At 39.2% G+C, this 13,549-nt stretch overlaps 1 protein-coding gene across 11 annotated transcripts in view; it reads right to left on the reverse strand.

The window, feature by feature from the left end:
* Positions 1-13,549, reverse strand: part of LOC129397422 (ATP synthase subunit a-like) — a 903,826-nt gene that overhangs the window by 711,255 nt on the left and 179,022 nt on the right. For all 11 annotated transcript variants that reach the window (XR_010111618.1, XR_010111616.1, XR_008624792.1 and 8 more), the window contains one exon: positions 1,222-1,327. The gene's annotated coding sequence lies outside the window, so the exon portion shown is untranslated. The remainder of the gene's footprint in view (positions 1-1,221; positions 1,328-13,549) is intronic.

Raw genomic sequence — 13,549 nt, forward strand, 5'->3', positions numbered from 1 at the left:
GTCATACGTACTACCACTATCTCGTACCTGAACCACTGCTGTGGTCCCTTACCCAGAACTCCCATATCCATTACAGTTTCCTGTATCAGTCTTCTCAGGCTACCGTAACAAAATACCACAGACTGGGCGGCTTAAACAACAGAAATTCATTTTCTCACAGCTCTGGAGCCTAGAAGTCCAAGATCAAGGTGCCAGCAAGCTTGGTTTCTAGTCAGGACTCTCTTCTTGGCTTGCAAACAGCCACCTCATTTCTGTGTCCTCACATGGCCTATTCTGTGTGCATGTTACAGGTGCAGGGTAGGGAAAGAGGGAAAGGGAGAGAAAGAGAAAGATCTCACAACCTCACACGCTGGTGTTTCTTCCTCTTCTTATACAGGCATGAGTCCTATCCGATTAAGACCCTTCCTATTACTTCACTTAACTTTTATTACCATCATATAGTCCCTATCTCCAAATAGTCACATTGGGGTTTGGGGCCTCAGCATATGAATTGTGTGTGGACACAATTCAGTCCATAACACCCATGTCTACTCTAATCTCCATACTGCGGCCAAAATGTTACTTTAAAATGAAAATTTGATCATGTCACTCTCTTTCAAAAATGGTCTTTAATACAACCATAGACATTTTGCTCATACGGGCCTCCACTTATCCTCCCTGTGTGTGCTTCTGGTACACTTAAACTTCTTCAAATTCCTCACACTTCATGATTCCATTCATCTCAAGTCCTTTGTATGTACTCGTCCATTTCTGCATTGCTCTGCCTTCCCTCTTCTCCTGGGAAGCCTTCTCTAGACCCCAAATAATCGAAACCTAGACAAGATCCTCCTCAAATAGTCTGCCATAACATTCTATACATTTCATGTACTTTTATCTCATTTTGATTATATATTTGTGTAATTAGTTGATTAACGTCTGTTTTTATTACCAGACCATAAGCAAGATGAAGGCAGCAATGATATTAATTTGTTTATCATTATATCTACAGCACCTTGTACTGTATTCACCAGAAAATAGATAATAAATATTTGTTCAAATCCCATTAAAAAGTGGTCAAAGGACATGCACAGACACTTTTCCAAAGAAGACATACATGTGCCCAATGAGTATATGATAAAAAGTTCAACGTTACTGATCATTAGAGAAATGCGAATCAAAACCACGATGAGATACCACCTCACACTAGTCAAAATGGGTATTAGTAAAAAGTCCAAAACTTACAGATGTCTGGTGAGGTTGCAGAGCAAAAGGAATGCTTATACACTGTTGTTGAGAGTGTAAATTCGTTCATCCATTGCAGAAGACAGTGTGACAATTCCTCAAAGACCTAAAAACAGAAATACCATTTGACCCAGCAATCCCATTCTTGGGTATATCCCAAAGGAATAGAAATTGTTCTGTCATAAAGACACATGCATGCATATGTTCATTGCAGCACTATTCACAAGAGCAAAGACATGGAATCAACCTAAATACCCATCAGTGGCAGAGTGGATAAAGAAAATGTGGTACATATGCACCATGGAATACTATATAGCCATAAAAAATAATGACATCATGTCCTTTGAAGGGACGTGGATGGACGTGGAGCCCATTATTCTTAGCAAACTAATGCAGGAATAGAAAACCAAATACCACATGTTCTCACTTGTAAGTGGGAGCTAAATGATGAGAACACATGAACATTAGAGGGTATATCCTGGCAAATACATTCATAGGAAATTTTCCTCAAATCTAGGATCGAGAAGGTCACATATCTGTGAAAATGAATAAACAGAAAGCAGAATTCTGATTAGGGGAGTTTTAGACAGATTCTGAAAAAAACTTCAGATGGATTTTGATGGGAGCTCTCTTTTTCTTTCTCTTATATCAACTGGTGACTCCGTGATCAGAATCAAAGTCCTGTTTCTCAGGTACAGGGACACATATATGTGTGGTTCAAAATTAGTTATATGCTTTTTGCCTCTAATAATACATTATTTTATCACCTGATTGTAATAAGTGTGTATATGTGTGGTTACAGCGGATGACAGTGATGTGTGTATTTGTCTGGCTCCACGTGCAAAACAAACAAACAAACAAAAAAACCATGCCTCTTATTGCGGTAGGGAAACTACAAACAAAAGATTTTCTGGAAATTATAATTTCTGCTAAGTTTGAAGGTCCTGACAACTCTGAGACATTATGATTATACTTTTTCATATTTAAGAATTAACACCTAAAATAGATAGGTGATACCTTGAGATCCAAGAGAAGTATCACCAAGGTTGCCTTTGGTTGACAAATATACTAGAAGATCTATTCCCACAAACGGCATGAAGGGTGAAGGTGCTATCACTAATACCGGTAAATCGAGTTGCCTGATTGTCTAATTCCATAATGCTAATATAAATTCTATTTTTCATAATTACCTAGGGATTCACATAAAAGATAATAGGAAAAAAATATAGACTAAAAGTCAATGTAAATTTTAAGTCACTTGTACCAACTCATGTTATGTTGCTGTCCCATACTGAATCAGATGGTGGAGAGGTCTGGAACTCAAGATCATAAAACCTCATTAATTTGTTTTTCCAAACTCAGGATAATTTGTATTCAGTTGATTATAAAGTTTGCTTTTATATAATCCATCAGAAAATGGCTTGCTAAGCAAATGAATATCACATACAAGATTACAGACATAATGTTTATCCTTCTTAAGTCAAACTGTTCAAGTACTTAAAATCATTTGCATATAAGCAATTACTATGCTCAATACAAGAGATGCTTATGTATTCATTAGAGAAATTCCTGTGGGACCTACTTGGCAAGGCTTTGGGTGTGATTAAACATAAATTATATTATTCACAAATGATTGAATACAAGCAGCACACATTTAGAAAAGTTCTGTTTATTAATAGCAGGTTATTTCATTTATCTTTCTTTCTAACTTCCTCATGTGTAGATGCAGATTTACATCAGATACAATATGTTCCATATATTTTTGACAAATAAATTTCCATTTTCTCTACATATTCCTCAACTTGGAATTTTCAGAAATTCTTACTGGCCTTTTCCTGTTTATTTTCAACTAGTCTTCCAATGAATGCAACCACCACAGGAGTCTGAGACAAAACAAGCACTTCAGAAGCACCTGCAAGAGAATGGATCCTCACTCAGGACCCACCTCTTCAATCACAAGTCTGGCCAGCTGGGTGATGAGTCCAATAATTCCAATGGGGCCTCATTTGCAATGGGAAGACCCTGTAAGCCAGATGTCCATGGAAAGTGTCATCTACCTTATTCCAAACAGTGCCTTAAATGAAAGATCTTGGATGCTTCATATAACTTAAACTTTAATGACAAATCCTCAGTGTATTCTAATTATAGAAGAGAAATGACAGGCATGAAAAGACATGGCCAAGACTGGCAGGAAAATCAGAGAAGGTCTGGAAAGAAAAGCAGCAGAAAATGGGCCTACATCAAACTAGGCAAATGGCAAAGCAGCTATTGGGCATTTTAGTTTCTGCAATGATGTATATTTTGATATATTCTGTCTCCCTAAAATAAAAACTTTGCTGCAGTCTATAATATGCATACAAAAAATCCAAGCCCCATGAGGACGGGTTTTTATGTCAGAAAAGGGAAGTGATTCAATGAAAACTGTATCATAAATAGAATTATGGGAATATCTTGCAAGTTATAAATGCAAGTATTATCATCATTATCCAGAGGGTATTCAATCAATGCCTGCTGATAAAGAATTCTTAAGCGTTCACTAAACTTTTAATGCCTTTCTTGTCACTTATCACTGACAGATGCCATGGGGCATTTTGTATAGGATTTAATAAAGTCAATGCTCATCAAAAAATCAATTAAAATGAAAGCTGCCTGTAGGCCAACTTCTTCCCTAGGTGACAAGGACAGCATGTTCTCCTGATACCAACTTTACCTCCATGTTGATCAAGCAATTCTCAGAAGTTGTGGGTAACTCAGGATATCCATGACCACCACACAACACTAGATAGATCTTCCAGAGTCCTAAACTATCTTTCATACAGCTAGCCATCCCTCCCACTTTCCCCAAAACATATTGGGAGAGTAATGACAATGCTGGTGTTTTAAGGGAAAAATAATATTTTGGGGTTTTTTAACTGAAGAATTATACCCAAACTATGTATACAAATGGCATCCAGAGGAAACAATAAAATACTACATTCTCAGTCAGAATGTTCATTGCTAACAAACAACAAAAAAGTGGAGGAGCTTAGGCAACGCTGGTGTACTGATGTGAGTGTAAATCATCATTGCAGGTTATGGGCCCCTCAACTAATATTTGTGTAGCACTTGACATTGACAAAACACTGTTATACAATTCTCACATTTGAAATCAAAGCAAATCTATAAAGTTTCATTTTACTATTATCACTAATTTATACACAATGAAATGGAAACTGAAAGAGGGTCTATGACTTATTCAAGCCTATGAAGCCAAGCAGAGGCAAAGCTGGGCTCAAACCCAGTCCTTCTGCCTCCAGGTACTCTGCTTCCCTTCTCCATCCAAGCTGTCTCTGTACATTTCCACTGGACTGGAGAAACTGTCAAATACTTTCAGGCCCTGTGCAAGTTCGGTGCTTTTCAGAATAAAGAATTTAATGCTGTCAGAATTCTGTGCTGAGAATTTGGAGTGGGTCTGCTCAGCAGGTGAATGTCAGCAGTAAGGCCTTCTCATTGGGCTCAATTTCTCTGCATGGACATCAAAAATGTCAATTTTATCTAGAACTCTTAGCAGTATAGGGCCTATATTTAAAATAAAAAATGTTCTTCTCCTCTAGGCCTGGTTCAAGTGCTGAACTTGCAGCAATGTAGAATCTGAGTCTCCACCCCAGGACTATTAAATTAGAACCTGCAATTTTCACAAGGTCCTTCAGTGATCCATGTGCCCATTAAAAGTGTAAGAAGCATCACTCTCACTGGAAATTGTGTTCTAGTAGATTATGGATCCTAACACTATCAGAAGTTTGGGACTATGAGTCAAATATCACCTGCTGATATGCTATGGTCATTAGATGCCCCTCTAGATTCGCCATATTCATTTTACACTACATATATATCAGTATGTTTCCCTCTCAAAGGAATAAGAGGAACACAGTGGTTAGCCAGAACAAATAAAAGACAAGCAGAGCTGAAGCTAGGTGACTTGATGTTTTCTGCAATAGAATGTTGAAGAGAGAGTATTACAGAATTGGCAGAGTATTTTAATATAAGTATCTTTTTTTTTTCAGAAATAATGGTCTCTTAACTAATCCTTTCGTGAGCAAAGGAATGAAATACCACATGATGGTATCAGTTTTATTTAGTCCTGAAAACAAGCATGGGATTGTCTGTAAGCACCAACAAAACATACTACGCAAGTTATCTGGAAGCTTCAGTGCACACTGATAACTCTGCCCCTGGACTTACTTTAGAGATGCTATATATCTCATTATGACATGCTTTTTAGATGATGTGTATTATTCTGAAATGATAAGTTGCCTATACAAAACAAAGTCAGCAGCCTGTATCAGGTTTCAAAAGTTTCCGTCAATAACATATAACTAGAAGTTGGCAGCAGTTTTGGAGATTTGTTTTCCGAATCCCAGGATTGTGGAGTTGGGAGTGAAGTAGAAACCTCTCATTGCAAGGAGGACATGAATAACTAGGTAGAGCATCAAGCCCAGATCAGCATGTCTTTAGAAACTGATAAAAGCTGGTGTCCACGTTAAATTGAACATCAACAAACTGGAAGGCCAAAAAGGAAGAGTGTTGCAGTTAACTGTCTATGACTGTGACGACTAGACCCCGATGATGTTCCACCTGGCATCTTAGTCCATTTTCTTAGCAACAACTGAAATCTATTCTAACTCTACAAGGTCACCATGTAAACAGTATGGCCCAAACAACAACAACAACAAATCCTCCTTAAATTACAAGATAAAAGCTCCTTCAGAGAAAATTAAGCAGATATGAAAAAAAAAAGTTCCAGCAAGAAGTTCTGCTTTTTAATTAATAAATGTTAATTTAAAGATTTTGAATTAATGATCAATGAATGAATGGAGGCAGTAACTGTTACTACTCCCAGCCAAGTTTTCTAACTAGAGCCCTCTTCTCTGCTAAAATGTTGAGGGTGTTTTGCTTTGCTGTGATCCCCTTCCACAGCAGCAATGAGGTTCATCAAAGTCAATAACATGGAAAAATTGTTATCTTCCAAGCATTTCTGCTGAGATGAGTAGCATACACAGAATGAATGATATTTTTAAAATTGTAGCCAGTTGTACAGAACTGAAATGTAATCTGTAACACAGAAAATTGAAAAGTAAATTTATAATTGTCATAAAACTCCCAACAGTGCAGCAAAGCATGTGCCCTGGAAGAAACAAAGCTTTTCCTGTAATTGAAGGAAGGATCACAAGCCAGGGCACAAAAATGGATCTTTATGCAGCAAGGAGAGAAGTATTGGTGAAACCATATTCTGTAGAGGTCACATTCACACACAACTATCAAGGTCACCAACAATGATATTATCTTAGAAAATGTGAGATCTGCATCTATGTACACACATACATTTCAAAACTCCATGTAAATTTTCCAAGGAACAGCACAAAAGTGAGGATGAGAAAACTGTTAATATTAAGAAACATTTACAGAGAATCTGCTAGCATAAAACACTCAGGAATATCAGTGATAGAAGTAAGATATCTGCATTAGCTATAAAAGCAACCATATTCATGAGTACTTTATGTTCCATTTAAATCACTTTTGAAATTACATTTTCTTGGAGAAAATGATCTCCTCATCACCTCTTATGCATTTTCACATGAATCCAGTTATATCGGTCACAGGATATTCCTTGTTAAATAAAAAATAATTAGTTCCTTTTCTAAAATGGATGCAATAATTCAAAAGAATAGTAGCCCTCATCTCTTGGGGGCGAAAGTGAATTAGCAAAAGTAAAGTCTCTCAGAACTTTCAACACCAGATATCATGAATGTGGTGGCCTTTCGTAAGAGGTTAGAGTTGAAATGAGAGATGAAGCTGACCTGAATTTACCAGAAAGAAGAAATCAGAGCACTGAGTGTTTCTATATTCCAAAGCAGAACAATTATGAAGGAAATAAATTATGATAAGATGCATAGCTCTGGTGCAAGCACATAAAAGCATAAAGAATTACCAAATTAGAGCAAGTTCATGATTCATCCAGGACAGTTTTCAGACTCTAAAAGCGTTAACTAGTAAATGCATACTTGCTGACCTGAAAAAAAAACTAAACTCCTACCCCTAAAATTGTGCATTGTGTATTTATCTCAATTAGCAGAAGTCTTGTGCTAAAGTTAATCCCCAATGCAGAATCTTTTGTCACAGCAAACAGTTTTGTAAAGAAAATTGTTTGTAAATCTATTAGCAGTAGATCCAAGGTTTAGAAAATATTCAAACTCATAGCCAAAATATAAAATATATCTTTTTTCATGTTATGAAATGTTATAAAGGCATAGAAAAGGAAAAAAGGGAAGACAGGTAGGGAAAAGGAAGGGAAGAAGGAGGCAAAAATAAGAGGCATTGCTGAGTTTTCTAGTGCTCCCTGAATTTCTAAATTAAATTCAAAAATAAAAGTTTCCAAAATAATGTCAGCCAGTGATTGTTAATAAAAGAGAAATCATTCCTATTAGTCAGCTTATTATTTTTTCTAAGTTTAATTCTACTGCTCAGAAGTGTAGCCACGGAAGACATAAATTTGAAATGAAAATAATGCCTTTATTAGCTGTATAAAGGTGAAGCACATTACAGCAAGAAGAGATGACATTGCTGAAAGGAGTAACTTTGAAGTGATAAGGAAAAATGAACAGGGGAGGAGAAGAAAAGAATTGGAAGAAATGGAGCAGGAAGAACATTATTTCGTGTAAATTAAAATTAAATGTAAAAGGATGACAGTAGCTCTGATCTTGTCAGGCTGAGGTATTTTCATGGCAGACTGTAATAGGAGAATTATAAGTAATTTTCAAACCACAGGTCTGCAAGCATGCATACCTTTTCTCTCTTATGATTGTTGATCAGGATTTTTTCACAGAGAAAAATAAATTCTAAAGTATCAGTTTCATAAAACCCTGCCCAAATCGGGAGCTGTTTGGTCCCTGTCAATGACAGACAGTCCCATGCAAGCCACAGGCAACATTCAGCAATGACTATTTTGTTGTTGGTGGCGGTCTCACTTGATACTACTCCTCCTGAAGCCCCTCTCTCAGACAGAATACAGATTGCTCTCCTTTCCAAGGTGTCTCTCTGATTTACCTATTGTACCCTGTCCCCTTCCCTGCCCAGTTTGAAGCCCTTGGGTCTCTACATCCCATGCTGTTGTCCTCTCACGAGGGGGTTGTCAATGTCATGCCAAGATCTCTCCCCCACCTTCCAACTCACCTTCTCTAGGTCCACATGGACAATGCTCTTGAATCTGTCTCCTCTCTTCTAATAATCACTAACACATAATGCTTGCTATGTGCCAGGCATATTTATATATATCAATATATTTAAAATATTTATCCTCAAAACCACCCTATGTGGTTGGTATAGTTATGACCCTCACTTTATCAGTGAAGAACCTGAGCACAGAGAGAGTAAGTGGCTTGTCCAAGTCACACAACTGGGAAGGGATCTGAATTCAGAAAAGTCTGGCCACAGAATCCTCTCTCCTAACAATGGCGTTCCACAGCACTGGTTTCTTTTCAAGTATTCATTAATTCAACAAGCATTTACTTTAGTATTATTATGTGCCAGTAAATGTGCTAGGTTCTAATGGTATATCAATTAATATAAGAGGGCTGAGGAGCCAGCCACGCTGTGGGCAGCAGGGGTGAGACCAGGGAGAGGGAAGAGCATGGGCAAAGTAGGGAAAAGCATCCCATACGGGAACTTAAGGAAAGGTTGTGGGGCCAGAGCAAGGTGGATGAGAAGAGAAGTAGTATTCTATTAGAAAAGAAGTAAATCACTTTAGTCTATGTAGGTTTTCATTTTGTGCAAAGTGCAAGGGAAAGCCATTAACAGGGTTTTACGCTACAGAATAGGGGGATCAGACTTACACTTTTAAGAAGCTTCTCTGTCCGCATTGTGGAAAATGGATTGTAGAAGCAAAAGTGGATATGGAGAGACATAGAAGGCTGTTGTCACAGAATCATCTAGAAACAATGGTGGCTAGGTGGCCATGCTGGAGGTGGTGAAATGATGTTTCAGAAGCTGAGTTGACAGGATTGGTGTTGGAGTAAATGTGGGAGTGGATGAAAAAGGCAGAACCTGGAGATGACTCCCCTGGCGGATGGGGGGCTCTTTTCTAAGATGAGAAAGACTGGAAGAGAAAGAGTTGAAATCAAGAGCTCAGGAATTTTTTTTGTTTATTTGTTTGAGATGAAGTCTTGCTCTGTCACCCAGGCTGGAGTACAGTGCCACAATCTCAGCTCACTGCAGCCTTTGCCTCCCAGATTCAAATGATTCTCCTGCCTCAGCCTCCCGGGTAACTGGGACTAGAGGCACCCGCCACCATGACCAGCTAATTTTTGTATGTTTAGTAGAGAGGGGGTTTCACCATGTTGGCCAGGCTGGTCTTGAAATCCTGACCTCAAGTGATCCACCCGCCTTGGCCTCCCAAAATGCTGGGATTACAGGTGTGAGCCACCGTGCCTGGCCAAGAGTTCAGTTCTGAAAGGTGATCTTAAGCATCCACCTTTGTGTATAATCAAAATATGACTTGACTAGCCTCACAATGGGAGACAATAATAGAACTCCCAGAACGCTTTAAAATCTGAGCAAAAAGAAAGCATATTATCTTCCTAGGTGGGGACTCTAAAGAGGGAATAACTCCTACAATTTCCCTCCCAATGCAGGATCCCCTGGTGTAGTTGCAACAGAGAAAAGTTTGTCAGAGAGCGCCTGAGGCAGTCAAACAGACATCCTTTGCCCAGCCAGCAATAGCATGGGAGGGAAGCCCAATCTCTCTGGTCCCTAGAAGCACGCAGAACTTAGCTGAAAGGGAGTCCTTGAAGTGTCCTGGGGTCAGAACAAGGAACCTCCCTGCAGCAGAGCACTTTGCAGCCAGCCACCAAATGGTAACACTGACATCTCCGATGATGGTAGCAAGAAGTGATACCAAAGGCCAAACACCAGACTGAATGAGTGACATCTCAGTTAGTGAATGCATGTATGGAGAAAAGATAGCTTGGACCAGCATCAGGACATTGACAATGATGCTCACTTGGAGAAGAAGGCAGGGGAGTTAATTAATCTAGTTAATTAATTCCTTTAACATGTAAAACAATAGAATGAAGGTGACTACATTTGTCAGGAAACTATTACAATTATGTATGTTGCCTTTAAGTAGACTATGGATTGATGAGTTTTGAAAAGTAGTTATATTTATTCAAACAGCTAGGTAAATTTACCTGCATACTTGCACTGAGTACAACAGTAAGGATTCATTGGCCTTTGTCCCTCAAACCCTTTCACAATCTTCTGGGAGGTTCTGCAAAGCATTTCACATGAACTCATGAACGACTCTACCAATGCCATTCAGCTCATTCAAAAACTACCCCTAGTTGCATTACCAGGGTTGCTTCCCCTAAGAAGGGATCTCAAAGTAGGGCTGCTTGGACCTTGATATCTTATGATGACTTGAATCCAGTAACTTTTCACTTTGAGCTCTCAGACACAGACACATCCCCTCTGCCAAACACATCTACATCCACCATATGACTCAGCTACGTGTCTAATAGAAGTTATGCTGAGAGGCTTGGCATGGTGGCTCATGCCTGTAATCCCAGCAATTTGGGAGGACGAAGGAAGCGGATCACTTAAGGTCAAGAGTTCAAGACCAGCCTGGCCAACATGGTGAAACCCCATCTCTACTAAAAATACAAAAATTAGCCAGGTGTGGTGGCAGGTGCCTGTCATCCCAGCTATTTGGGAGGCTGAGGCAGGAGAATTGCTTTAACCTGGGAGGCAGAGGCTGCAGTGAGCTGAGATTGCACCATTGCACTCCAGCCTTGTATGCTCTTGCACTCAAACAAGAAATCTTCACTACTGGATGAAAATCAAATTCCTTTAAGAATAAATTATCTCACCAAGAAGACCATTGGTCTCTCTAGAAAGAAACTTCTAGCAGGTGTACCAGCATATCTGTTACGCTTATTTGTCTAAGTCTCTTTAACTCAAGCTAGACCCCAACCACCCAAATAACTGACAAAAATCTTAGAAATTGTAGCCCAGGTACGAAGCAGCTCAGCACCTGGTTAGGCTTTTGGAAAAAGAATTTTGATGCAACTGGGTTCTTATGGTGACTGTCCCTTCACAGATTTTTTTATGCAAGTGTCACCTAACCCATTATAAAGACAACCAGTGACCATAATGACATGTTTATGCAGTGTTGCCAACCACTGACTCTTGAATAACCAGATGGGCTCTGTACTGAGGTTCTCCTCTTCTTCCTCCTTTTTATCCTTCTTTTTTCTGCCTGTAACTCCAGGGTAGAATTTAGGTGGTAGCTTACATATCATTTCTTCTTTCATTCATTTACTCAGAAAATATTTAAGGAGGGCCTCTTAAGTGCCAAGCTTTGGTTCTAGGTTGCTTGCAAAACATCAGTAAAAAAGACAAAAAGGTCATTGAGCTGATATTCTAAAGGGGGTGGATGAAGGAAAATAGACAATACAAAAATCATATGCTATGGTTAAAATAATCCAGAGTGATTGGATAAAGAATACCTAGGGGAGTAGCATAGTTTTCTGTAGTCTTAGCAGAATCTAACTTCAAAATCAGAACTACTATGCCTCCAGACTTAGCCAATTATTTGCATCATCCTACCCTTCGCAATTTTAGGTGACTGATCTATGTGGGGAATTGTAATATCATTAATAGTTATTCATTTTAAACTCTAAACTCACCACTGCCATGAGACCAATTTAACAGCATGGTATACGTAACGGTACAGTGGGTGAGAAGGGGTACAGGCTTCAAAGTCAAGTACAGGAGGGCTCCAGTCCCTTGTCTGCATCTTGCTATCTTGGTGCCCTTGGGCAAGTCACTTGATTTCATGAAACCTCATTTTACTTATCTGCAAGATCACGGTAGGAACACTTAACTCGAAGTTTTGTTATACAGAGCAAAATGATAATAAAATTAAATCACATATGTTTACTTGTTTTGATTGAAGAATCTCAACTCATTAAACTATAAACATGGAATTATTTTCCCATCTTCCCAAATAATACCTATCAAATGTCTCCTTTCACCTTCTTTTTACCTAGGTACAAGCTCCTTATAGATCTCTCACCTCATTCTTATGACATTTCTTCAGTTTGGGTTAAGATTTTCTTATATTTATTTAAACACCTCCCTCTTCCACAAAAGCAGGACACACTACTGACTAGAAGTGTTTGAGGGTAGGGAGGAAGGGGTGTGTTCTCCAGAGAAAGCACTCTCCATCGAAGCTTCAGCAGCAGTGAGAGGAGGCAGGGAGAGAAATAGTTACTGGAGCAACCACGATGATGGGTGACAGGCCCACCATTCTCTTTCTTTAGGTTGTTGCTATTTTCTCTGTTGAACATTGACTACTTGGCAATTTCACCTTTGAGAGAGTTATCCAAGCATTGGCTCTTTGTACGTTCTTGGAGGGCCTTTTGGGCCTCTCCCACTGCATGTCCCTTGACTAGGAGACCAGGTTATAGCTAAGGCTATTCCTTCTTGCCTTAACACCAGCTGGAGCAGAAAGGTATCTACAATACTGCCTAAATCACAGCCACAATTAGTGGTGTTTTTCCAACTCATAGGAAATTCCCATGTTCTTACTAAATATAGGGTTTAAAGCTGAGCCCCTGACATTCCACTCACACCTCTGACATCTCTCTCCTGCCCTTTTATCCAAGCTCAGAATTACCAGATAGTAGGTTAGCTCATGGTTCAGCAGCTTTCAGAAAGGAGAAGGTCATGAGCTGTAGACCTTTTGGAGAGGAAATAATTTAGGCATTCACTACCAACACCCACTCAGAATTCATACATTGAAATCCTAACCACTAATGTGATGGTATTAGGAAGCAGAGCCTTTGGGAAGTGATTGGTCATGAGAGTGCAGCCTCCATGAATGAAACAAGTGCCCTTACAAAAGAGACCATGGAGAGCTCTCTCACCCTCCTTCCATCATGTGCACATACAAAGAAGTCAGCAGTCTAGACCCCGGAAGAGGGCCTTCACCAGATACTGATCATGTTGCCACCCTGATCTCAAACTTCCAGCCTCTAGAACTGTGAAAAATAAATAAGCCACCTAGTCTATGGTATTTTGTTATAGCAACTCAAACTGACTCAGAGATCTACTTAATACACCAATGTCAAAATCTATTTCTGAGGCTTAAGACACATCTCACTACTCCTAAGATTAATGTCAAAATCCTTATACCAGGGCCTGTCAGTCACCACAGAATCTGATCCAGACCACAACTCCAGCTCTGTCCCATGCCATTCCCACCCCTTGCTGCCTGTATTCCTGCCCCACTATC

Source organism: Pan paniscus, chromosome 2 (genome assembly GCF_029289425.2).
Source record: "Pan paniscus chromosome 2, NHGRI_mPanPan1-v2.0_pri, whole genome shotgun sequence".
NCBI classification, from domain to species: domain Eukaryota; kingdom Metazoa; phylum Chordata; class Mammalia; order Primates; family Hominidae; genus Pan; species Pan paniscus.